Here is a 23,368-nt window from a genome sequence, read left to right on the forward strand (position 1 = left end):
AGTACTGAAGCCCAGGTACTTTCAAGAGATTCTGATTTAACTGGTCTTCAGTAAGGCAGTGGTATTTTTAAAAACTCCCCGGGAGACTCTAGACTGGAGCCGAAGCTGAGAAACACAGACCTGTGTGTTTCAGATTAGATAGGGACAGCTGAGTGTGAAGTAAGTCACTTCTGATGCTTCTCACCAGCAGCTGAGTTCACCATTTCTAAAATTATCAAAAATCCTTCATTTTATTGTACTGCTTTGCCCAGCAAGTTACAAACATATAAAGCATGTCCTTCATGATAAGCAAATTGAAAACATCAATAGGAAAAAAAGTTCAGATAGATTCATGGTGGCAAGTTCCATCACACACCAAATGAGTTAGGACAAGAGCATCCTTTACATGCTGTCCCCTCCCAGATTCTGGAGCATCCGTTAGGCACAGGCTGGCTCCATGAGTCTTAGAATGTATTTCCCCAAAAATGGAAAAGACCAAGCCCAGTTTCAGGGTATGTAAAATGGTTCTCTGCTGTTTCCCCTGTCTGTTGCGGTTCTCCACCCTTCAACATCTCCTTATAGATTACTTTTTATCCACAGAGGAAAAGAGAGAGTCCTGCTATTTAAAATTCCAAGGAATCGGATGAGCAGATGGAGATACCCAGAACTTGGCTGCCCAGAGATGGGACGCTGGACCCAGGAAAAGGAGACCCAGTGCTTTTGATAGGAGACAAGAGATAAACGCTCAAAGCTGAACTGAGCTTGCGCTGTGCTTGGTCGCTCAGTCGTGTCCGACTCTTTGCGACCCTGTAGACCATAGCTCACCAGGCTCCTCTGTCCATGGGGACTCTCCAGGCAAGAATACTGGAGTGGGTTGCCATGTCCTCCTCCAGGTTTAATCCAGAGAATGGCTGTATTTTTAGGCCCAAGCTGGAACAAGCACAGTAGTGAGACAGCTTGGCCTGGCACCACTGTGAAGAGAGAAACTAAGGCCATTGGAAATAATCTCTCAACTTCTGGCTTCTCTTGCCCACTGACTAACTGATCCACGCCTGCATTCAGCCTCCTTTTCTTTAGTTGGCCTCTGGGGAAGCAGCCCCCCTCCCGCTGACTTAGAAGCCCCCTGGACACTTGTCCAGCCACTGGGTCTCCTCCACACGATGCTCCACAAACTCCCCTCCCCTCTCCCGGACTTTCACCTCTTCTCCTTAACTGGCTCGCTGTCTTCAGCACTTAAACATGTTCAAGATTCTTCTGGCCTTAGAAAGAAAAAAGAACAAAAGCCAGAACCCTACACACGCCCTGATCACCCTGACCTCCTGTCCTTCAGCTCATACCCTCAGTGCTCCCTTCCCGTCCCCGCCAAGAGCGGAAGACACATGGCGTTTCTCAGTTCTCCGTTATTTACTCCTCAACTGACTGTCACCTGACTTCTGCCCCCAACATTCCACTAGAATGCCCCAGCAACAATGCCCAGGCTTACCAGTCCCACAGAGGTTTCTATCTGCCCAGACACTGCTGCTGCACTTGGCTCTCAGACCATTCCCTTCTTCCCTATACCCTCTACCCGCTGGCTTCCATGACACTCTCTTTCTTGTTCTCGTCTTCCACCATTGTGCTCCTCTCCATGTCCACCCCTGAAACGCTGGCGTAGGCTCGGGACTCCATTCTCGGCCTCAGTTGGCATGACACTGCCCTGGGCAGTCTCGGTCTGTCTCCCCATTCATACAAGGTGCGTGCTGATGACCCCAAATGTGTCTCTCTCCCCTCAAGTCAACATGGCGACCCACATCTCAACCCCAGGTGCCCAAAATGAATGACCACATTCTCATTTCCTTCACACAACCTTCCCCTTCCTGGTTCCCCATCGCAGTGAACGGCACCACCCGGTCACCCAGGCTAGGCAGCTGACAGTCCTCCTAGATCCCTCCTTCCTTTTACCCCCATCCAATCACCAAGGCCTGTCCTCTGAATTCTTCCCAAATCTAGTCCTTCCTTCTATCCTAACTGCTGCTGCCCTAATTAGACCCATACCTTCTCTCACTTGGGCTATCGTAATAGCCTTCAAGTGTCCTTTGTCCTAACCTTTCCCTCTTTACAGCTTGCTCCCCAAAGAGGCTCGAGGGCTCTTTCTAAAGCGTAAATCTGATCATCTCACTCTCTGTTTAAACCCCTTCAAAGGCTATTTGATTCCTTTACAAGGCCTTTATCACCAGCCCACATCTCCCTCCCATTTCCAACCATTCATTACTACCTATTTGATACCTCTGTGATTTTATGCAGTTATCTTCCTGCTCTGGGGTACCCTTCCCAGCTGCCAATGCTCTTTGCCTATTTGATTCTAAATGCTCAGACTTTGCTCAGACATCAGGCTCTTGAGGAAGCCTTCTCTGGACCCCCAGGTTGAACTAAGGGCCCTATCTTCAAAGTCCTTTCAGTCGTGTCCAGCTCTTTGCAACCCTACGGGCTGTAGCCCGCCAGGCTCCTCTGTCCAAGGGACTCTCCAGGCAAGAATACTGGAGTGGGTTGCCATGTCCTCTTCCAAGGGATCTTCCTGACCCAGGGATCAAACCCACATCTCCGGCATTGGCAGGCAGATTCTTTACCACTAACACCACTTGGGAAGCAACTTATACATACCTCAAATATCAGCTTAAAATATTTATTCAAAATTAAATGTGTATGATTCTGTTGTCCCCAACTAAGCTCAAATTCCAATATCACCTCATTTCCAGAGAAAAAATGCTCCTGAACTGGGACAAAAGTGTAGAGCTTTCTGACAGTAAGAATTTTCAGACATGGAGATGGGTGGTCAGGATACAGATGGATCCTTCCTTAAGGATCCTTCAAAGGAAGGACTGGGCTTCAACTAATAGGACCAGGTTTAGCATCTGTAAATGCAGGTGGGCAAATGGACAAGGCCACCACACAAAATGCCTTCCAGCCCTGGGATTCTTTGATTCTGACCTATTGATTCCCTTCAGCCCCGATTGATTTCTCAGAGGACTCCAAAGTTAGCCCTAGGAAGAGAAGAAAGCCTCAAGAGGGAACTTCCTGGCAGTCCAGTGGTTACAGTTTGGCGCTTTCACTGCTGCGGGCTCAGGTTCAATTCCTGGTCCAGGAACTAAGATCCCAGAAGCCACTCGGTTTGGCCAAGGGAAAAAAAAAAGCCCGAGGGAGATCCAGCAGGCCCAGCTCCTAAGGCTCTTTCCAAACTGGAATTCAAATGCAGAAAGCTGAGCTACCCTTCTCTAACCACCAGCCCCCTGGCTCCCAGCCAGGATGCCACCAGGCCAAGCAGAGGAGGCCCAGCCCGCTGACAAGTCTCGTGTCCAGGGCGACACCGGCAGCTGCCTTCCAGCGCAGTGCTAGGCTCCCTCTACTGCGGACGGGCCCGTGGTGCGCAGACAGGACCAGGAGGGCCATCCCCCAAGGCGGAGTGAAGGCTCAGAGCTGCAGCAGGGGTAACCTAGAGAAAGAGGGAAGGCAGGATCCCAGCCACCTGGAGCTAGAGGGAGCTGGCTTCCCCTGAGAACTCGTTCCTGAATTTCATCCTCCAGAAGGGGTATGGATACACGAGGTATTTTAGGAATCAGAGTCTCACGTTTCTTGCCTCCCCCATTCTCTTTCCAATTCAGTTCCCTCCTAGCCAAACTCTGCTGGGTTGACAAATTCTCTATTCCTTTAGTTCTCAAGGGCTACTAAGGATTCTGTTTAAAAAAAAAAAAAGAAAGAAATATACATTATGTAGGATCAAAGGAAAGAGCTGGAGTAGAGGAGGACTGGGCTCTTTGCTACTCAGCAGCTCATCCAGGAAGAGAAGGCAGGGGCCAGGACCACTCTGTCACAGACTGCAAGGAGCACCCAGACACTGTACTCTATGTGATTGACACCGTCTACCACAACAAAGAGAGTGGTGCCCCAGCTATTTTCTCTTCCAGTATCCATCTCTTAGAAAGTAGATGAAAACCATCTGAAAGACCATTTTCAGCCAGTTACTTTTCACCTGCATGCACTCATTATTAACATTTCCCCACATTTGAACACACCTTCTCTGCTTAACATTTGAAAGTAAGATGCAAGCACTTCATTTCTAAATACTTCAGCCGGAATCTCTACAGAACCAGGACATTCTCTGAGGTAAACACAATGCCAGTTAGCATACTCGCAAAATGTAACACTGACCCAATAATACTACCTAATATAGGGCCCACATTTGAATGTTTGTAATTGCCATCTGGTAAGTTTTTCAAACATACAAATTCCGGGCCCTTCTCCTGGAGGATTTGATTTAGTGGGGTGAGTTCCTGGACTCTGAACATTTCAAAGACCCGCAGGCAATTCAGATGTGTAGATCTGACACCAAAGACTAAGGTTTCAGAACCACCAGGAGGACAGGAGGGAACTGGGGAAAGGGACCCCGAAGAGCACCAGGCAGTCAGCTGGTGACGGGAAAGGGGCTGATGGCCAAGCGGGTCGGTGCCAGGGTCTAAGCAGCACCAGGCACCAAACCCAGTTCACACAGCTGCCAACAGATGGCTGGAGGTCAGCAGGGGAGGAGGCTGGTCCGGGCCGAGCCACACAATGGTTCAGAGTCAAAGGGTGGGGAGAGTGGAGAGGGCACTCCCTGCATCGAGCTGACTCTGTGCAGGGCCTGTGCCAGAGAGGGTGGGGCCCCAGGGGCCGGCGGTGACACCAGCTCTGGGTGGAGAGCGCTTCCTGCTGCCTCGCTGGAGGCCACTGTATCAGAACTGCCCTGCTTGGGACAGACTAATGGGTCTGGGTCCTCTCCCCACAATCTGAGCCACAGAACTGGATTCTAATGGGTGCTGAGTACCAGCTATGTGCCAGGTGCCATACTAGACCCAAGTATTCAGTTGACGATGGCACAATTCCAGGAAGCTTACGATCTAGCAAAGGTGACAGATGTATCATAAACAATTCAATCCCCTCCTGAACCTTGCACATCTTGGCCCATCTTCACCAAGCAGGGGAAATGGAAAGTTATCAAGAAAGGTGGTGAAAAATATGCAGTCTCAAGCCCCTGTCTTCCCTAAGATGACTCAGTTCTAGGGCTGCTCTAGGAGGAGACCTTCCACACCACCTCTCGGGACAGAATGGGTCAAAGGGTTGGAGGCCATTAGGGCTTAATGCCTTTGACTCACAGTTTTCTCTTCTGAAAGGACCCTCCCCCTAGCCACGCCCGACAGCCACACTTATCCAGACCCCCATTCCAAGGGTTCTGCAACCAGGGCCCCATCGCCCGCCCCTCAACCCACACCCTACTGTCCTGCTCCACGTCTCCCCGCCCACAGCTCCAACAGGGAAGTCAGCGTGCTCTGGGCCAGGAATCTGACTCCTCCAGCAGGGAGGTATAATCAGAAGTCAAGTAGGTCAGCTCTCTGCCTCAAACAGATATGCAGCCGATCCCTGCTTCAGTAATGAAAACCTACAGGTTTTATACAACTCTACAGGCTGCCTTGAAGTCAGGCCCATCGCTGAGTAACACACACCAACAAAGTCTTTCTCTTATTAACCATGTTTTCTCTGCGTGGTTCTCACTAAGCTCCAAATGTGGAGGAAAGAGACTCGCACTTTCTTCCTACTCACACAGCCCCTCTCCAGCACCCTCTTAGCCAAATTAGAGCAGTCCCATGTAGTGCAGTCTTTGCTACCGGACTTACTTTCCTTCTCTCTCTCTCCTGGGCCTATCCTGGATTCTCCACCAATCTGAAGCCAGAGCGGACCCAAGAGCCCTAATAAGAGGCTCTCTGGTCCTAAGAAGGCAGAAGGTCAGGAGGCCATGTGACATGGTTACATCCGTCGGGTTTGCATTCAAAGTGCCCAGTCCCTGCTCAGGAACCACTTGTGCAGCAGGTTCTGTTCAAAGCGCACACACACACGTACACGTGCACACACATGGAATCCCTGGGGCTCAAAGCTCCTGGCACACACCCTGTAGACGTGGGGTCTTGGTATTAAGAGAGTCGGGGATGGAAGAGGTGAGGCGGCAGCTCACGGCTCCTCTCAAAACTTTCCAAGAGCCACCCTGTTACAGACGGCAGGGCCCGGGACCAGGAGCTGGCAGTCAGCTGAATGGAACATTTGGCAAAAAGGAAAGAAAGGTCTTGGCAGCATGTGAGTTTCTAACCCAGGAACCATCCCAGGAGCCAGAGCAGCCACACCTCCCCTCTGTCTGGGCCACGTTTCCCACTTTCTCTGCTGCCTGCCCTCCGCTCCAAGAACCAGTCCTTCTAGTTCAGATCAGTTCCCACCAAAGTGTACCCAACCTACCTACAGGAGAAAAACAACCTAACGTTTCCAAAATCTAAAAAACCTCAGCCTCTCTGAATCTACTGTAGGCCCCTGAAGCACAAAGGAAGCCCCTCAAGGAGGGGGATGTAAGAAAATAGGTGCAGGAGGGGACACAGCCATTCCGAGTGCCGTTTGCTGGCTGCAGCTGAGGGCTCTGCAAGATTAGACTGCTGCCTGTCACCGCCAGCTGAACCTCCAGTCTAGCTTCCCCAGCTCATGCCTGCTGAAACCCAGTTCTCCGGGATTCTTGCGTGGGCTGGGAAAACTCCCTAGAGGAGGCCAGCCCATTAAGCAAAATCCAGAAAGCAGGTCACAGCTGTTCCCATCCAGCCAAGGCACCGAAGTGAGGACCCAACGCACCAGCCAGGCTCTGCTCTGCCTGGAGGAGTCCCGGGAGGGGAGAGGTCAGGTGGTGTCACTCTGGCTCACGGCTCCAGCGCAGACTCCTCAAGTCCTCACAAGCTGGGCAGGGCCAACCCATCAGAGTCTGCAGGGAAGAAGAAGGGAGCGCTGAGCAGCATCGCAAATGATGGCCCATGCCCACAGCAAGAGGATAGGGAAGTATCTCAGGGTAACCACCGAGGCATCAGACTAGCCAGAGTCAACTGAATAAGCCAGTGAGACCATCCTCCACAAGAATGGCATCATTGCTGCGGATCAACTCTCTGATCTGCAGGGAGTGTCTCCAATTCATTCACTTGTAACAATTCTTCAGTTGTTTTCTGGTAGCACCTTTCTTGGACATCTGAAAGGCTAACTCCTGTCTCCATGACAGGATCCGCCTGTCTAATAGAAATGAATAGAATGAGCCCCACGAACAGTCAATGCACTTGCCCTGGGTCTCACCGCAGAGTTGGGAAGCGCCCATGACCCAGGGCGGGGAGGCCACATGGTGCTGTTGGTCCTCAGAAACAAGCCTGGCCCAGCCCCATGCGCCTCCCCACGAGGACACGCTTGGCACTGATGATGGCCAGAGCCCGGGACGAGAAGGACCTGGGGGCTTGGTCCCCAGAATGACGCCACAAAGTAGAGGAGGGGAGCCAGCAGCCCCCACACCCTGGTGCTGCCTCTGGGGAGGGGCAGGGTGACGGCTGGAAGCCCCAGCTGAGGAGCCAGCAGGCAAGCCAGGCTGTGTGGGCAGCTGAGAGCCACCTGTTTGGCTCAGAGAAGGGTGAAAGGAAGTCAAGCATAAAAAGACTGAGCCAGTCACCCAAGGGAACCTCGGAGGAGTGAAGACTGGCCCCCACGCGGTGCCCAGGGCAAGCTCCTTCCTGCCCTCTCGGCAGGGAGGCTCTGTACCTCCCTCCGCCAGCTCTGGCCGCTGTCTCTCTGCCACCACAGTCCCTAACCCAGCAATCCTGACAGGCTGTCTGAATATCTTCCATTAGTGCTAGCTCCCCAAATCAAGAAAGTCCCTGACAGACTGCAGTCACTCCCCGGGGCCCAGAGCCACAGTAACCACACAAACCGCACACGTTCCCACCCCGCACACTCCCGCCCACCACACCGGCTCCAGCTCATCCTCTCAGCAGCTCCCCGAGGGCAGAAGAAGCTGGCCTAGACATCTGAGGGGACAGTTCCAGTGCCGCTGGCAAAGAAGCCTAAGAAAAGCAGGCAGGAAGCTGAACCCGAAGAAAAGGAAAATGGGGCCCCTAGGTTCCAGGGGCCTTCCCTGTCCACATTCCAGGCTGCAGGGCCAGGCTGGGCCAACCAGGAGAGCTCGCAGGAGGGAGACGCCAGGGAAGGAGACCCCACACACAGAGTCCCGGAGCGCCTTTGCCCAAGCAAACCCGGTCAGCCTCAGCGGCGGCTGGTTATCCCCTAAACCAAAGGGGAACCCTGGGGTCCTCACAAACCAGGATGGGCAAGGGAACGGGTGTCAGTTCCCAAGTGGCCCCCTTCTTTCAGACCAGAAACCACCCCCACACACACAAAACACCACCAAACATCTGATACTGATTTACTCAGGGGTGTCAGAGGGACGTCTGCAGTTAAAAAGCTGAGTCTGAGGAGAAGGTGCTCAACCTAAGGGAATCTGGAAATGGAAAAGGAAATGGCGAGTGGCACCAGAAGAAATGATCCATCAGAAGGTGGAGGACATGGATCTCTGACACAGGCCTTGCCAGTCCTCCCCTGCTCCCAGCTCCCGACCTCTCCAGTGCACAAGTTCCCCTAAGCGCTGTCCACAAGGCGGCCTGACCCTCTAAGTCACTGACCCCCCGATCCTTGGCTTTGGCTGCTGTTGGCCTGGCCTCACTCCGCAGCCATGAAGTCCCTCTCCCCTCTTCCTGGTAACAGACCGGAAGGATATCCTGCCCTGGATCAGCCAAGGACACCAGACCCAGGAGGAGACCAAGGGTTCTGTCTCACCAAGGTCAAAGGGGAAACCCCACTGGGGATGTAGGGCCCTAAGAGGGAACTGGGAGATGAGATCCTCCCCTAGACGGCCTCCCAGTTTTCAGAATTCCCAGACCACAGGGACGGGGACACCAGGGAGGGCGCTGGGAAGTGGGCAGAGGTCCTGACGGTGCCCGATCGCAGGGGATCCCAGCTGGGACTCCCCTCCACCCGGTCACCCCCTACCTACCCCTGTCACAGTGGTGGCAGCTCCAGTGCCCAGGGTCCTACTGGTCCCACTTGAGCCTTAGGGCCTCAAAAGCCATGAGTGCAGCTGGAGGCGCTTTTCCTCCTGCTTTCTCTCTCCTCTCTCCACCCCAGCTCAAGATCCTCAGAAACCTTCCCCGGCCAGCTGTTTCAAACTGGCCTTACTTCTTTCACGCTCCGAGTGTTTCCTAAACATTCTGATGCTGTGTACTGACATGACATCAGGATGGGGGCACAAGAACAACACCTTTGTCTCAGGTGGTGTTACAACAACCGCTCTGCATCTCTGCATGTGGAGGGGTGAAGATGTCTTTCCTATGTAGGAAGTAACCTGGGGGTGGGGGAGTAGGCGAGGAGCCCTGTCCACTTCAGTGTTGCTCTGCACACGCCCTAATGCCTTTTTCCATCCCCAATGTCCCACTTTGCACGGGAAGATCCAAGGGAGACAGAGGCCAAGGTGACACCAGCACAGGGACTCAGCTGCCCACCCGTCTCAGCGAGGCACACGCACATCCCACCAGCCCCACCGTTATGGGGCCCGTGCCCACGTGCCCTTCGCCCAGGGTCTAGAATAGGGCAGCAACAGTCAGAGGCTGTTCTCAGCAGGATTAGCGGCATGCCTGCAGCTGGAAGAGAGAAGCCAGAACCTGACCACATGTGGAGGCACAATGGAGCTAACCATCCATAGCTACCTTGCTGAAACACCACTGCAATGCATGTAAACATCATTACAAATCTCTCAAATTAGTACCCCAAGGCTATGTCCCCTGTCCTGCCTGGAGTGAGGGTATCACACTTATTCCCGTGAAAACAAAGCGAAGGTTGCGGGGGGCAGGGGGGCTGTACTACAGGTTGACAGAGAGGAAGGCTAAGTGAATATGTGCGTGCATGTTTGCATGCTAAGTCATTTTGGTCATGTCCGATTATGTGCGACCCTATGGACTCTAGCCTGCCAGGCTCCTCTGTCCATGGGATTCTCCAGGCAAGAGTACTTGAGTGGGTTGCCATGTCCTCCTTCAGGACCTGACAGCTTCTACACACTCCTATAACACAGGACTCCTAAAGAAATAGTTATTACCATCTCCCTAAGTTATGGGCACTAATCAATCGAAGAGTTGTGTAACAATCTGACGCATGTTACTAACCTGGTGACTGACCACGCCATGAAGGTCACAGCCAGTGAATAAGGTCAGCAGTTACTCTTCAAGGACTCTAGCACACTACGGCAACAGCCGATACCCAAGTGTGACCCTAGCCTCGATCAGTGAATATAAGCATCAAAGAAACAGAAGGAAGGAAACAGACCTTTTCCCCACCCCCACCCTATCTGGCATTCTGTGCCAGGTATTGTCTTGTTTCATCCTTATAACAATCCTTAAATGTGCATATTATTATCCTTACTTTATGAAAACAGGAAAGGAATTGAGTAATTCGCCTAAGGTCACCCAAGTAGTAAAAGAGACTGAGTCAAATTGTTATGAATCAATTATACGTCAATAAGCAAATAAAAAAATAAAATTTAAAATAAATAAGTGAAAGCTAAACTGAATCTTGTTTGAGGCCAAAATTGTTTGAGGTCTTTTTCCCATTCTGTTATGAAGACCTAGGAATATCACATTTTACCAAATGTTCAAGTTGATATTGGTGACTATTCTGGTATACTCCTGTGCCAGGGAATCCTGGAGCTCTGGTCAGGTCATGCGTCCAGTAAGAAACTCTGTCTCTCCCCTTCCTTATCAGGCACTCAAGACTCCGCACACCGAGTCCCAGCCCAGTCCCCTGCATGCCCCCCAAAGCGCTGATGGTCATTAACCACTCTCCAGGGCCCCACGCTCTCCTACAAACTGTCAAGCACTCTAGAGTTTCTAGCAAGCACTCTAGAGCACTCCTTCCCTCACGCGAACGCCCTCTGGAGCACTCCTTCGCTCACGCGAGCGGCCTCTGGAGCACTCCTTCGCTCACGCGAGCGGCCTCTGGAGCACTCCTTCGCTCACGCGAGCGGCCTCTGGAGCACTCCTTCGCTCATGCGAGCGGCCTCTGGAACACTCCTTCACTCGGGCGCGCACCCTCTGGAGCAAGCACTCCTTCGCTCACACGAGTGCCCTCTGGAGCACTCCTTCGCTCACGCGAGCGCCCTCTGAAGCACTCCTTTGCTCATGAGTGTGCCCTCTGGAGCGAGCACTCCTTCCTTCACACGAGCGCCCTCTGGAGCACTCCTGCGCCCACGCGAGCGCCCTCTGGAGCACTCCTTCGCTCATGCAAGCGTCCTCTGGAGCACTCCGTCCCTCGTACCAGCACCGTTTGGAGCACTCCTTGCCTCGTGCGAGCTCCCTCTGAACACTCCTTCGCTCATGCGCGTGCCCTCTGGAGCACTCTGGCTTGCCCGAGTGCTCTTATGTTAGAGCCTTCTTTTCATCTCCTATGACGGAAAGTGACTTTGCTCTCTTTCAAATGTCTGTAAAAAATTTTAATGCATCCCACTGTATTTATATTGTTTTGTATTACCCCACTGGTGATTAGAATAAAAATAACTTATCCATGTAGGTGGGGCTTCCCTGGTGGCGCAAAGGTAAAGAATCCGCCTGCTAATACAGGAGACGTGGGTTCGATCCCTCGGTCAGGAAGATCCCCTGGACTAGGAAATGGCAACCCACTTCAGTATTCATGCCTGGGAAATCCTACAGTCCATGGAGTATCAAGAGTCAGACTCGACTTAGCGACTAAAAACAACAACAACAAACATCCATGTACATGGTTTATAACTACAAAGCTCTTTATAAATATAAGCCCATTAATCTTAAGGAAAAAATTACCTCCTATTTGTCTTTGTCTTCCCCACAATACTCAATACGACGCTTTACGCACGGGACAGAGTTGTTAAACACTGTGTTCTAAGGGTGCTCTGACCGACCTAGAGAAGAATTATCACTTTCCCGTTGTAGTATCAGGGATTCTGAAGCTGATAAGGAAGGCAAAATTGTAATTGATTTTTCCAGGTTGATACCCAATAGCATTTATTAGGTTCTCAGAATTCAAGTGTCCCCCCAGATATTAAGTACTCTAGTCTTGGTTTCTGTACTTTTTTAAGAAATGCTGCCTTGGGGCAACCATAGGACAACTGACTCATACTGAGCTTACAGAATTACCCCCTACATAAAGCTCACCTGTTCAGTTGAGGTTTTTGGAGTACAGTGTGGTTGCCCCAAGATCAGGGACCATGCTGAACTCAAGTTTATATTCTGAGGGTTTAGCACAAACCTGCTACTGTAAGATGATAAAATAACTGACCACCACCGTCTGCTGAGTCCTTGCCATGTCTCAGATGGTACTCCCGGTAATTCATTTTGTCTGTCTTCTTCCCTGTTGTGCACTCAGGTTCACCATGTGCATTCAATGCACAATGGGTGATGGATGAATAAAAGATAAAATGCAAGCTCCTCCAATGGTTCTGGCCAAATTAAACTACACCCCCTTAACCTCTTTTAGCACTTGTTTCACTCACCATTCCGCCCCAATGCCGACTCATTGTTCAGATCTCAGCTAACATTTCATTTCCACCAGGAATTCTGACCACCCTAAATGCCTCATTTACGAATTCTTTAAGCACCCCATACTATCGCCTACTCACTTGTCTGTGTTCTCCACCCAGCAGTAAGTTCTGGAAGGCTGTATGTGCTAGACACTGAAAGCACCTAAGGTCATTAGTATGCACTCAAAAAACATCTGTGAATGAACAGATACGCTCTTTTTAAACAGTAACTGACAAGCTTTCTTCCCTCTGTGATCACGTCTTCACCCACAGACGACTTTAAGAACACTTGCCGCTGTCACCTGACTCTTGAGGAAGCCCCATTTCATTGAGAACCTGGGCCTCATTGACATTTTTTCCCCACAGGTCCCTCCAGTGCAGCAGAGAAAGAACCCAGGTCCTAGAGGTATCCTGACCTACATTCAGACTCTGGCTCTTTTCTCATTAGTTGTACAACCTTAATCTTGGTTTGAATCTAAACCTAAGCTGAACCTCAGTTCTCTCATCTGCAAAGGAGGATGGGACAATTTCATCATCTATTTCCTCCAAGGATGGCAGTGGGGGTTGGAATTAAGGTTTGAAAAGCTACAGGAAGACAGACACTCAGTGCTGGTGGCTATTCTTTTTTATCACGCTTTGCTTGGTATTTTTATTATGCCTTGCTTGGTATTTGAACTTTTTCTCAAATGGCTCCTTTTTGCCTTCCTTGTTGGGACCATCTATAATAGCATAACCAAAATTGCACTTCAGAGAACTGACAACCCTTTGGAGCCACTCTTTCAAAATCTCTTGTCAGGGAACTATATCCATCTTTTCTATTAATTAAAAAAAAAGAAAAAAAAATCTGTCTTCCTGAATTCTAAAGTGTAAATCTGACATCCTAGTTATAATATTTTTGGGGAAAATATAGTCGCCTTTTCCCAGGTGCCCATAATGTCCAACTTTCTAACAATCTCTCCATTTTGGGTCAGAATTAAATGAGTCCTCCAGTACACCTCGTACTTTAACTTCTTTTACCCTTTGGAAGACACAGGAGCGTGACAAGTCAGGAATGGGGCAGACACTCTGCTTTCAGAAACGTGGGGCCCTCAAGGTGTCTCAACCGTGGCCGGGCGCCATCAATCACTCCAATCTGGGTTTTAGGTTAATTTGGACCTGAGATGAGAAGAGCTCATATCTGTTTCTTCATCTGGCAAGGCAAACTGTACTATTTCCTCAAAATGGAATCTCCTCGGCTCTCTATTCCTTTCCCCTCACTCTGTGCCTTCTGGTTTGCTGTCAACAGTAGTAAGTAGACTAAGATAAAGAGAGAGAAAAACGTGGCAGGAGAGGATGCCTCCAGTTCAGCTCAGTCGCTCAGTCGTGTCTGACTCTTTGCGACCCCATGAACCACAGCACGCCAGGCCTCCCTATCCATCACCAACTCCCGGAGTCCACCCAAACCCATGTCCATCGACTCGATGATGCCATCCAAGCATCTCATCCTCTGTCACCCCCTTCTCCTCCTGCCCTCAATCTTTCCCAGCATCAGGGGCTTTTCCAATGAGTCAGCTCTTCACATCAGGTGGCCAAAGTATTGGAGTTTCAGCTTCAACATCAGTCCTTCCAATGAACACCCAGGACTGATCTCCTTTAGGAGGGACTGGTTGGACCTCCTTGCAGTCCAAGGGACTCTCAAGAGTCTTGTCCAACACCACAGTTCAAAAGCATAGAGGATGCCCCCATGCAAGCTTTTTCCTGGTGGGCCTGGGGACCAGAGTGTGTGAGCAGCTCTCAGGACTGGCACCTACCTCCATGGTGGGCAGGATGCAGAAATAGAAGCTAACCTCTAAGACAGGATCCACGGGCCAAGATTTGGAATGAGGCATAAAACACAGTGGAAGAAACATCAAGGAGAAGAGAAGCCACCGCCCAGAAAACTAGTCTCGCACTAGGGTTGGCTGAGGTTAGCAGAGAAAGGTCCAGGATGAAGAGTGTTGAACAATGTTTTCAAGAAAGGCGAGTGGCAGGTGCGAACGTTAAGGAGGAAGGAAAAAAGTTTCCAAAGAGGCAAATGATTTTTGGTCTCTCGTTGAAACACTATGGAGCCTCTGCTAGGTGAGACTTCCTACAAGAAGTTCTCAAGAAGAGGAAGGATGAATTGCTAAAGATCCCTTGTCACAGATTCTATATTCTGCCCCAAGACTATTGGGACTGCTCTCCTCTTCCTCCTCCATACCTTGTGGGCTTCTTCCCCAAAGCTCAAAAGGTGTTCTGTGTCATTAATCTCTTTAACACTACGGAGATTTGAGGACAGTGAATCCCATCACCAATATTCTGAGAGAAGAGAATTTCCCAGCAACGACAGGGTCAACTGATAGGTACATTCCAAAGTGCTGAAAGATAGGTCCTTTCATTGGTAGTAAAATGATCTGTGGAACAAGTTCGCGTGACCTTGGAAGAGTCATTTCTTTGCAGAGAAATGACTTTCCAATTCTAAAACTATATGTGATCCTAGGAAATGCAAGAATTAAGGAGGTGCTTGCTGGATTAGGGCTGGGTGGAGGAAGTTTGTCCTCCAGGATCTCTGTCCTTGAGAAGTGGGTTATCTAAAGTATGTCCCAGTCTGGTAACATCTCACCGGCATTCAAATCAAGTATGAATGAATACTGTAACTCTGCTGCTCCTTTCCCAGGACCCAACATCTCCCTGAGAGGGGCAACCAAGTTATGAGCACAGGGTCTGGAGAGGGAATGCCTGCTTCGAATCCCTCCTCTGTCTTTGACTAGCCAGCTGACATCAGTAAGTGTCAGCTACAATATTATTTGCCAGCTCAGTACTACCCCAACTATAGATAGCAGTCAGCCTTTGGGGGTGTATATATCCCCCTGATTCCCTAGAAATATCATTAAGTAGACTTTCCTTCTCTCCCAGTTCTCATTCTAGCAACCCTATTTAAAGAGAAATACCCAAAGAATAGTTACCTGGGCACTGTCACATTACTTTCCCTTAGCCAGAAAAGAAAGTTTCCAGAATATTCTCTATTTCATATCCCTTTCCTCCCCCCACCCCCCATCCCCACCAGCTTTCCCTTCCTCGTTAGTGAAACTAAACTCAGGATGTACAACCTACTTTTGTATAGCACTCTGCAGTTTTCAGAGTGCTTTTGCATACATGATTTTATTCAGTTCACGGTAAGCAGTGTTTTTCATCCTTAAAACAATCCTATGAGCCAAAGGTATTTTTCCCCATGTTTTGGATATACAAACTGAGTCTTAGGTTCATGAGTTGTTCATACTCACACAGCTAGGAAGCCAGGCCTCCTGACACTGAACCCACCCACTGTTTCTCTACTTCTCCGCACTATCACACCCAAGTTCACATCCTGGGAACATGAGCAGCCTGAAGTTTATGGCCAGTTACAAACCCCCAAAGGGAACAGAGTTCCCTCATTTTTATTCCTGTTGGCCAGCAGGGCTGTTCAGGTTGAATGACCACACACGTGAGGTATTTGCAAAATGTCAGGCCTAGGTGGGGTGGAGAAACCAGACAGAGGAGACCTAAGGCCCACAAGAACGTGGGATATCTGCTAGAGCATTGTTACATCCTGGCCAAGGCTGCAGGTATTCCAGGTCACTGCACAGTCCAAAGGAGCACTCCAGGGAAAAGCCTGAGGATCCAGATAAACGGAGCCTCCCTCACCGATCTTTCCAGGAAGAGGGAAATGGACTTGCTCCCTTCTGGCCAGGGCTGAGAGTTTGGTCAGATTCAGACACACACACCCATGCACACTCAGCAGTAAATTCAGAGCTGCGGAAGTCAAACCTTGGGCTTGCCCAAAGGCCAAAGGGGAAGCAGCCACAGCTTCAGTCCAGGGCTCCGGCTCTGAGCCACCACCTCCTCAGATGCTGGCTGCCAGGCAGGGCTATAAAATGTGCCTCGACTTAATTTTTCCATGGACACAACCCCAGAGGGGACCGCCAGGCTCTGGAGGAGCTGCAATTCTGAAGCCTCATAACTTCTCTGTCCAGGGATGCACAGCTGGAGTCCGGGAGGGAGGAGTATAGGCGGATCAGGTTTGCCACCCCCTGGACCATTTCTCTTCCAGTATCTTCCTGAGGCCTTGTGTGGCAAGAAAGTAAGTTTTCATTCAGCGGCTGATACAGGGTTGGAATTCAGTGCAAATTACTTACATCTGCTTGGCCACAACCCACAGAGTCAGGTAGTTTAGACAGAGAAGGAGGGGCATGTTGGCCCACTTCTGGAAGCCTGGGTAGTTGTGTGCTAAGGAAGCTGGTGCCACGCTGGGACCAGCCACCCTGGGTACAAAATTCTCTAAAAGAACCGAGAAAAAAAACATCAGGGCAGCAGAGACAATAGAGATTCCATCGCAGCCAGGCTGGAGGGACTGGGAAGCCACAAAGACCCCACAAGGGGGTGGAGACCAAGAGAAAGGAGGTCGGCCTGAAGAGCGCGAGCAATGGCAGGGTTTCCACACGCGCCCCGCGGCCAACCAGGGTGTGTGCGCTAACCTCACACGTTAGTAACCTCTTCTCACAACCCGGGAGCCTGCCGAGCCCCTGGGCTTCCCACCCCACCCCACCCGGGCTTGGCAGGCTCCCCGGGGCTTCCTGCTGCTGCGATTGCTCCCCAACATCAAAGCCACCGCTGTCGGGAGCTGAAAACCAGAGACAAGTACAGGCCAGGGGAGCAGCACCTCCCCCCAAGGACCGGGAACTCCGGCATGAAGGCCCCTCTCCCTCTCCTAAGGTTTCCCCTTTTGCTGCAGTATCCTTATAAGGCAGAAGCCAATTTTCCTATCTGTCCGCATAAAAATGTATATCTATATATATTCCCTAGGCTAGATGCTGACTTTTCACCTACTGCAAGAGAAAGCATCACCCCACCACTCTCACTCCAGGGCAGGTTTTGCCTTTTATTTTCTCATCTTCAACAAACCAAAACACCAAAACCATTGGCTGATTCAGGGCGCCTTGCCACTGGGAGCCAGGAAGTGTGTTCAGAGGGAAAGGGGTGGGGAAGAGGGCGCCCGGGGTCCAAGACGCTCGGAGCCCCCAGGAGCGGGGAGGCGGCGGGGCCGCCCGCTCGGGTGCGGGGCCCGGAGCCCGGCGCCCACCGCCCCCGCGGCCCGCGCCCCGGGAACCCTCGGCTCCTTCCATTGTTGCACCTCGCCGCTGCCATGCTGCAGGGAGATTCCCCGACCTCCGTCCTCCCCACTCGGCGGGTGATCCGCAGGCGCGGACCGGGGCGCCCGGCCGGGTGCGCGCCTTACCTGCGCCCACTGCGGTTTCCTGCGGTCGTGCACTCGGAGACCCGGGCTGCCGGCTCCGGGCGGCTCCGGCTGTGCACCGCCTCCTCCCGGCCGCTCCCTCCCGGGCAGCACGCGGCGGGCGGCGGGCCCCGGGCAGAGGGGAGGCAGAAGGTGCGCGAGGACCGGCTGGGGAGTCGGCTAAGCGGAGGGCGTGGGAGAGCCCGCGGGGTCCGGCTGGCCCGGGAGAGACAATAGCTGCAGCCGCGGGCTAGCGCGGGGAAGCCATCTCCCGGAGACCCCGCGCACTGCACGGCGGCGGAGGCTCGGCCGGATGCGGGCAGGGCGGGCAGCCGCAGGCCGCGGCCCCAGCCCGCAGCGCCCGTAGCGCGGAGGAGGGCGGGCCTCGAGCCCGGCCGCCCGCCCCTCCCGCTCGGCTCCCCGCCTCCCCGGCCTTTGCGCGCTGGGAGGGAAAAGCAAGGCGTCGAGTCGTGCTTCGGGAACCAGGGGCCGAGATCTCCACTCCCCACTCGTGTGAGGGTGTTTGCAGATGGCTTCCCCTGCTGGGACCCTTTTGCTGTGTGCCAGAAGAATGCCAGATCATTCTACTGGAAATGACAGAGTTTTGAGGTCCGGGTATCGGTGGGTGGAACTTCCCCCCCCCATCATTAACAGAGCGATGCCCTAGAGAGTCCCTACCTTGAGGGCGGAGGAGACGGCGGGGGGAAGCTGTCTCTGCCTTTTGCACTTTTCTGCTTCATTGGTTTTTCGGTTCGCCCTAGTGGGTCGTGTGACCCGAGCCCCGTTAAATAGCAGTCTACACCCTGAGGGGGAAGGGTGGTGGTTGATCCTCCAGCGCAACCAGCGCAGGGGGAAAATCTTTTATACATTACGTTATGTTTAAAATTTTGACTCAGTACCTTTGTTTGAGCAGTGGTCTCTAGAAGAATTTTCCGAAGGCCTCCACCCAAAGAAACCCATAGTTGGCCCGCCCCTCATTTGCATTTTGTTTGCATAATAACGAAACCCTCTGATCTCAAAGTACATTTTCCTCAAAACTTGAATCTTGCTCTCCACCAGGGTCCTCCTCCTTTCTTCCTTGCCAGACTACTATCAGCACCTGATTCTCAGCACCCCTCCCCTGCCGTCCCCTTTAGGGCTCAGTACTCCCATCCTGAGGTCAGAGGCCCAGGACTCCCCTGCCAGGGTTCTCAGGGAAACATCTGCAAACCCGTGCTTTCTCTGGTCCCAAAGATATGTTTGTTAAAATGCTACTCTTACAGTCTATTTGGGGTTCACTGGAGTTTTGTGGGTTTTTTTTAAGGGTGTCAGAAAGGCCTTTTAAAAAAAGACAAGGGGCGTTTTAAAATTTCCACATTAATATGAAACTTCAAGATATCCAACATGTCTTAGATTCATAGGCTTATAGAAATGGAAGACTTTAGAGCTCAAAGGAGGATAACTCTTGGGGAAGGAAACTTGAATAACCAGATGAAGTCCTAAGTAGAGGGAGAAAGCAATGTAAAAAGTGAGATCATGATTTGGAGGTTCTTGCCTGGAAAATCCCATGGATGGAGAAGCCTGGTAGGCTACAGTTCATGGGGTTGCAAAGAGTTGGACACAACTGAGTGACTTCACTTGGGATATTGTTTTGTTCTCATATAAGGTGAAATCTGGGCCAGTGCAAAGAACCATTAATTGCAGGCAACCTTGAGTGAGACAATGGGAGGAGAAGCTCATGAAAGAAGGGACAAAGGCTTGTGTTTGTTTTCTACTCACTGCACTGTGCCCTTGGGTAGTCCACTTCACCCTCTTGGCATCAATAGTTCTGTCAGCTTGGCTTCCCACTCAGGCCTGTTGTGAAGATCAAAGGAAAGAATGTAATGGACCATTTTGATGACCACAGCCTGTTCTGTACATATATATGTTCTGTACATATAGCGTATGTATGATGCTATTCCTAATGCTCAAGAGCCTCGGGGAATCCAAACATGCGTTCATTCACTCATTCACTACTTGATCACAATACAAATTTATGACAGCTTGCTGTGTGCCTGTCATCAAGTTAAGCTCAGAAGCCTGAAAGAACAGAGTAGTATGGGGCTGTCAGTGGTCCAGTGTTGCTGGAGTGAAGAGCTAACAGGAGATAGGCCTGCCTGCGTTGCTGGGCTGAGGATCACATTAAAGGCTTTTTACTGCATCTTGGTAGGGAGAAAATTCTGCGTTATAAAAGAAACCAGGCATGTCAAAAAGTTTAGGTTTAGCCCTGTAGGCAACAGAGAACCCAGGGAGTACACTGGGAGTGATGTCATAGGTGATGTGGCCTATTACGGAGGATTTGCAATACATACGGCATGTCTTCCCTTTGCCCCTGCAGACCCACTCTGGGCCCTCTGGTCTCCTAGAAGGGGTGGGCCAGTGGGGAGCCTCCTCAGAAGAGCGGGAGGAGGGAGGTCAAAGAGGTCTGGACATTTCTTCCTTGGGCTCCTTCTCTTTGGGATCACTGTGGGCTGGCTGCCACGCTCAACCAAGTTTCCTCCAGGTGTTTCCCCTTCCCTCTCAGCTCCTTTCCCTCCCTCTCCCTTCCCCTCTTCTCTCCTCATTTAGAGAATCGCTCACTCCCTTCCTTCGACTTGCAAGCCAAGAAGTGGAAACTCTTCAAACTGGAGTGTGCCATTTGCACACTTAGGAGTACTGGCTGGGAACTCAGGGGAGGCCATGGCTACATTCAGGGTGGAAGGGCAGAGAATCTCGAAGCAGGGACAGAAGGGCGGGATGGGAGGGAAGGACAGATACAAGAGAGTCAGGCAGTCAAGTCAATAATACTTGGTACTGTACTGATTTAGGGATCATCAGTGAGGGGGAAGAGTGCAGAATTACTCCCCACCTGATGCCTTAGGAATTGGGGGCAAGTGGGTCCATTTGCTAAGTGAGGGACTGTAGTATGACAGGGCCCAGGTATTGGGGGCGCAATCATGACTCTGATTTTGGACGTTAAATTAAATTTGGACTTGCAGTGTCTCTGGAATGTTCGGGTGGGGGTGTCTAGTAGACTTTAGATTTATGAAACTAAATTGAAAGTAAAGGCATGGACAAGTGGTTTCAGTTTTGGACTCTTCCATTCATAGATGATAAACAAAGTTACATATGTGACATCACCCAAGTGGACAAATATAGCAAAGAAGAGGCCTGAATGGGAGGAAGAACTGAGACGCCAGTGTCAGAAAGGAGGAGGAGAGAAAGTGTCAGGAAAGAGGGATGGAAACACAAGTGTGGCCTAGACATTCAGGAGGGCAGGGCTGGAAATGCCTTTTGGATTGACAAGAAGTCAGGGAATTCTGGATGCTAGAGGGATTTCTTGAGTTGTTAGCCTTTCTGTCATAGAGAGGAGGGTGGTGGGAGAGAGCTTGAAGAGCCCACCAGAAACCCAGGCTGCTCTCAGTTTGGAGTTATTGGGCCAAAATCACAAAAGGAAACTTCAGAACAACTCCTCTGTACCATGTATCTCTGCACCTTATAATGGTCTCAACTCAAAGACTACAGTGATGGTGAAGCACCGGGTCTCTGAGTAGGTACATTAGGCATTGGTTTGGGCACCCATTTCTTCCTCCACAACTTTCTAGCTCTGACAGAGTTGATGGAAATTTTCAAAGACCGATGAGTCTGATGAGTAGAAGAGCAAAGAGCATGTGTTTAATAATTAGCGGGGAAATTTCACTTTGAGAAGGGTGGGTGCAGGGAGGGTTTGGCCCACAAATCTAGAATCTGTGAGTTTAGATTGCCCTCCAGTGGGAGAATTAAGTTCAACAGTCAATGTGAGTGAGAAACTTGGTAGCACTCCAGGAAGATTTCATGCTTAAAAAGGAGAAAGCTCTACTGATGGTATTTTGTAACCCAAAATAGAAAAAGCAGATTCAGTTCATGCTACTTCAGATGGGACTTTACAATGTTAACAAGTCAAACTTTCAATTTGACTTTCAAACTTTGCTGTTGCCTATATGATAAAATTATTCTCGTCTAGCCTGAAATAAATCCCGTCAGCTGTCTCCAATCCCACACTTTTCCTGTCTACCTCCCTTTATTACAGCCAGATTAATTTATTCACCATCCCCAAAACACAATTTTCATTTCTCATTTTCCTTCCAGACTTACTGTTTTCTTCCCACTGTGCCTATCTCGTTGCTGTGGAAATAGTAGGTGCTCAATAAGCAATTCATGAGTTAGTCTATTTAAACAGCTGGTTTATTATCCTGGAGGAAAGGCAATACGATGTAAGGAATGAAGCCATTGGGCAGGAGAAAAAAAAAAACTTTATGTTTTCTTCTTTAGGGACACTGGACAGCTACTATTTCCCTTCCTTAAAAAAAAAAATAGAAGTTAGGTATAATACATTTTCACATCTCATTCAAACAGAGCAAAAAGTTTTTCCTTATTTCACACATGAGTGCTCAAGAAATATCTGAATAGATAAATGTCTGTCTGGCTCACTAGAGTTTCCTCTGCATACCTCTGACAGTTAACTTGTTGAAACTTAACTCTGATTCTGTTTTCCTTGCTGAAAACTCAAGGACCCCTTGCCCTCATTTTGTACACCCTTTCTGTCCATTCTCATCTCCTGCTCTTCTTGTACTTGAATTCTTATTACTGAATTTATTACTTTGTTAAAATTAATTGCTTAACTGTCTGTCTTCTTTCCTAGACTACCAGGTCCTATATATCTCTGACTTTCATCACAGAACCTAAACCATAATATCAATAGATGATCAATAAATGTTTGTACAATTACATTATTCCTCCTGTTGCATTTTGAGTCTTCCTTCTAATCTTATTCCCCGCAGAAAACATAATGAGAGTGGTAAAAATTTTATATTTAGAAAGTGTCTTACAGGTCATCTAATCAATTTTCCTCATTTTGTAGGGAAATTGGAAAGGATGTGGAAACTCAGGCTTGTTTAGGATCACACAGTTTGTTTGCCTTTGTTTTTAAAGAATCAGCAATTGTAGGAAACAAACTCCTACAACTGAGGCTGGGCAATTTTGTTCATTGTGTCAGAAGTCTCAGGTTCCCAGAAACAAAAACGCACCCCCTTATCAGTCTTGAAATTTCATAATCCTGTTTTCCTCACCCTATGCGTCATGGTTGATGAAGTTGATTTTAGGAAAAGCCAGGCTGATCTGGAGATTTTTATTCTTAATAATTTATGTCGCTTTCACTGGTACACACTAATACTGCTTTAGAAGGATCCACCTTGGGAGTCTGATTTGAAAACTGCAGCTTGTCTGGAAGAGGGAGAAAGGGAAAAATTCAATCAAAATCTAAATTAAAGGTCTAACCTCCCTTTCTCTCAATCTATATTCAGATCCACCTTTCCACAGTCACTTCTCTTTTCCTATATTAGCTCCTCTATTTATGAGTCAAATGTATCTTTCCTTCTTCTGTGCTAAGGAATGCCTGTTTAACAGCTATATCATCAAGTGAATGGAAATACACTGTTCTTTAAAAATACGGGGAAAATCCTCTAGTCTGGCTTAGTAGAAAGTAACTAAAATTAAGAGGTCCTATTGTTCATTAAAAACATGGGGAAAACACTGAAAGCTGGTTCAGCAGAATATAACCGATATTAAGAGGCCCTATCAGGGAAGCAGTATACTGAAGACAGAAGTGTAGTAACAAGAGGCTGCAGCTGTCTGAA

The 23,368-nt window shown here is 50.0% G+C and overlaps 1 protein-coding gene and 1 non-coding gene across 3 annotated transcripts in view; both read right to left on the minus strand.

Annotated features, from left to right (window-relative positions):
• The window catches only part of PIK3C2B (phosphatidylinositol-4-phosphate 3-kinase catalytic subunit type 2 beta), a 67,393-nt gene extending 49,323 nt beyond the window's left edge, over positions 1 to 18,070 (minus strand). The window contains exons 1-2 of one of the 2 annotated variants that reach the window (XM_043922833.1): positions 17,700 to 18,070; positions 6,655 to 6,781 (exon numbers count right to left, since the gene is read on the minus strand). The gene's annotated coding sequence lies outside the window, so the exon portion shown is untranslated. The remainder of the gene's footprint in view (positions 1 to 6,654; positions 6,782 to 17,699) is intronic. The other variant, XM_043922834.1, reaches the window with a different exon arrangement.
• On the minus strand, positions 10,031 to 10,160 carry LOC122708382. The gene has a single exon (XR_006345163.1). It is a non-coding gene; the product is annotated as a small nucleolar RNA SNORA3/SNORA45 family (small nucleolar RNA).
• Positions 18,071 to 23,368: the final 5,298 nt, after the last annotated feature.

The sequence above is a fragment of the Cervus elaphus genome, chromosome 14, assembly GCF_910594005.1.
Source record: "Cervus elaphus chromosome 14, mCerEla1.1, whole genome shotgun sequence".
In the NCBI taxonomy this organism is placed as follows: Eukaryota; Metazoa; Chordata; class Mammalia; order Artiodactyla; family Cervidae; genus Cervus; species Cervus elaphus.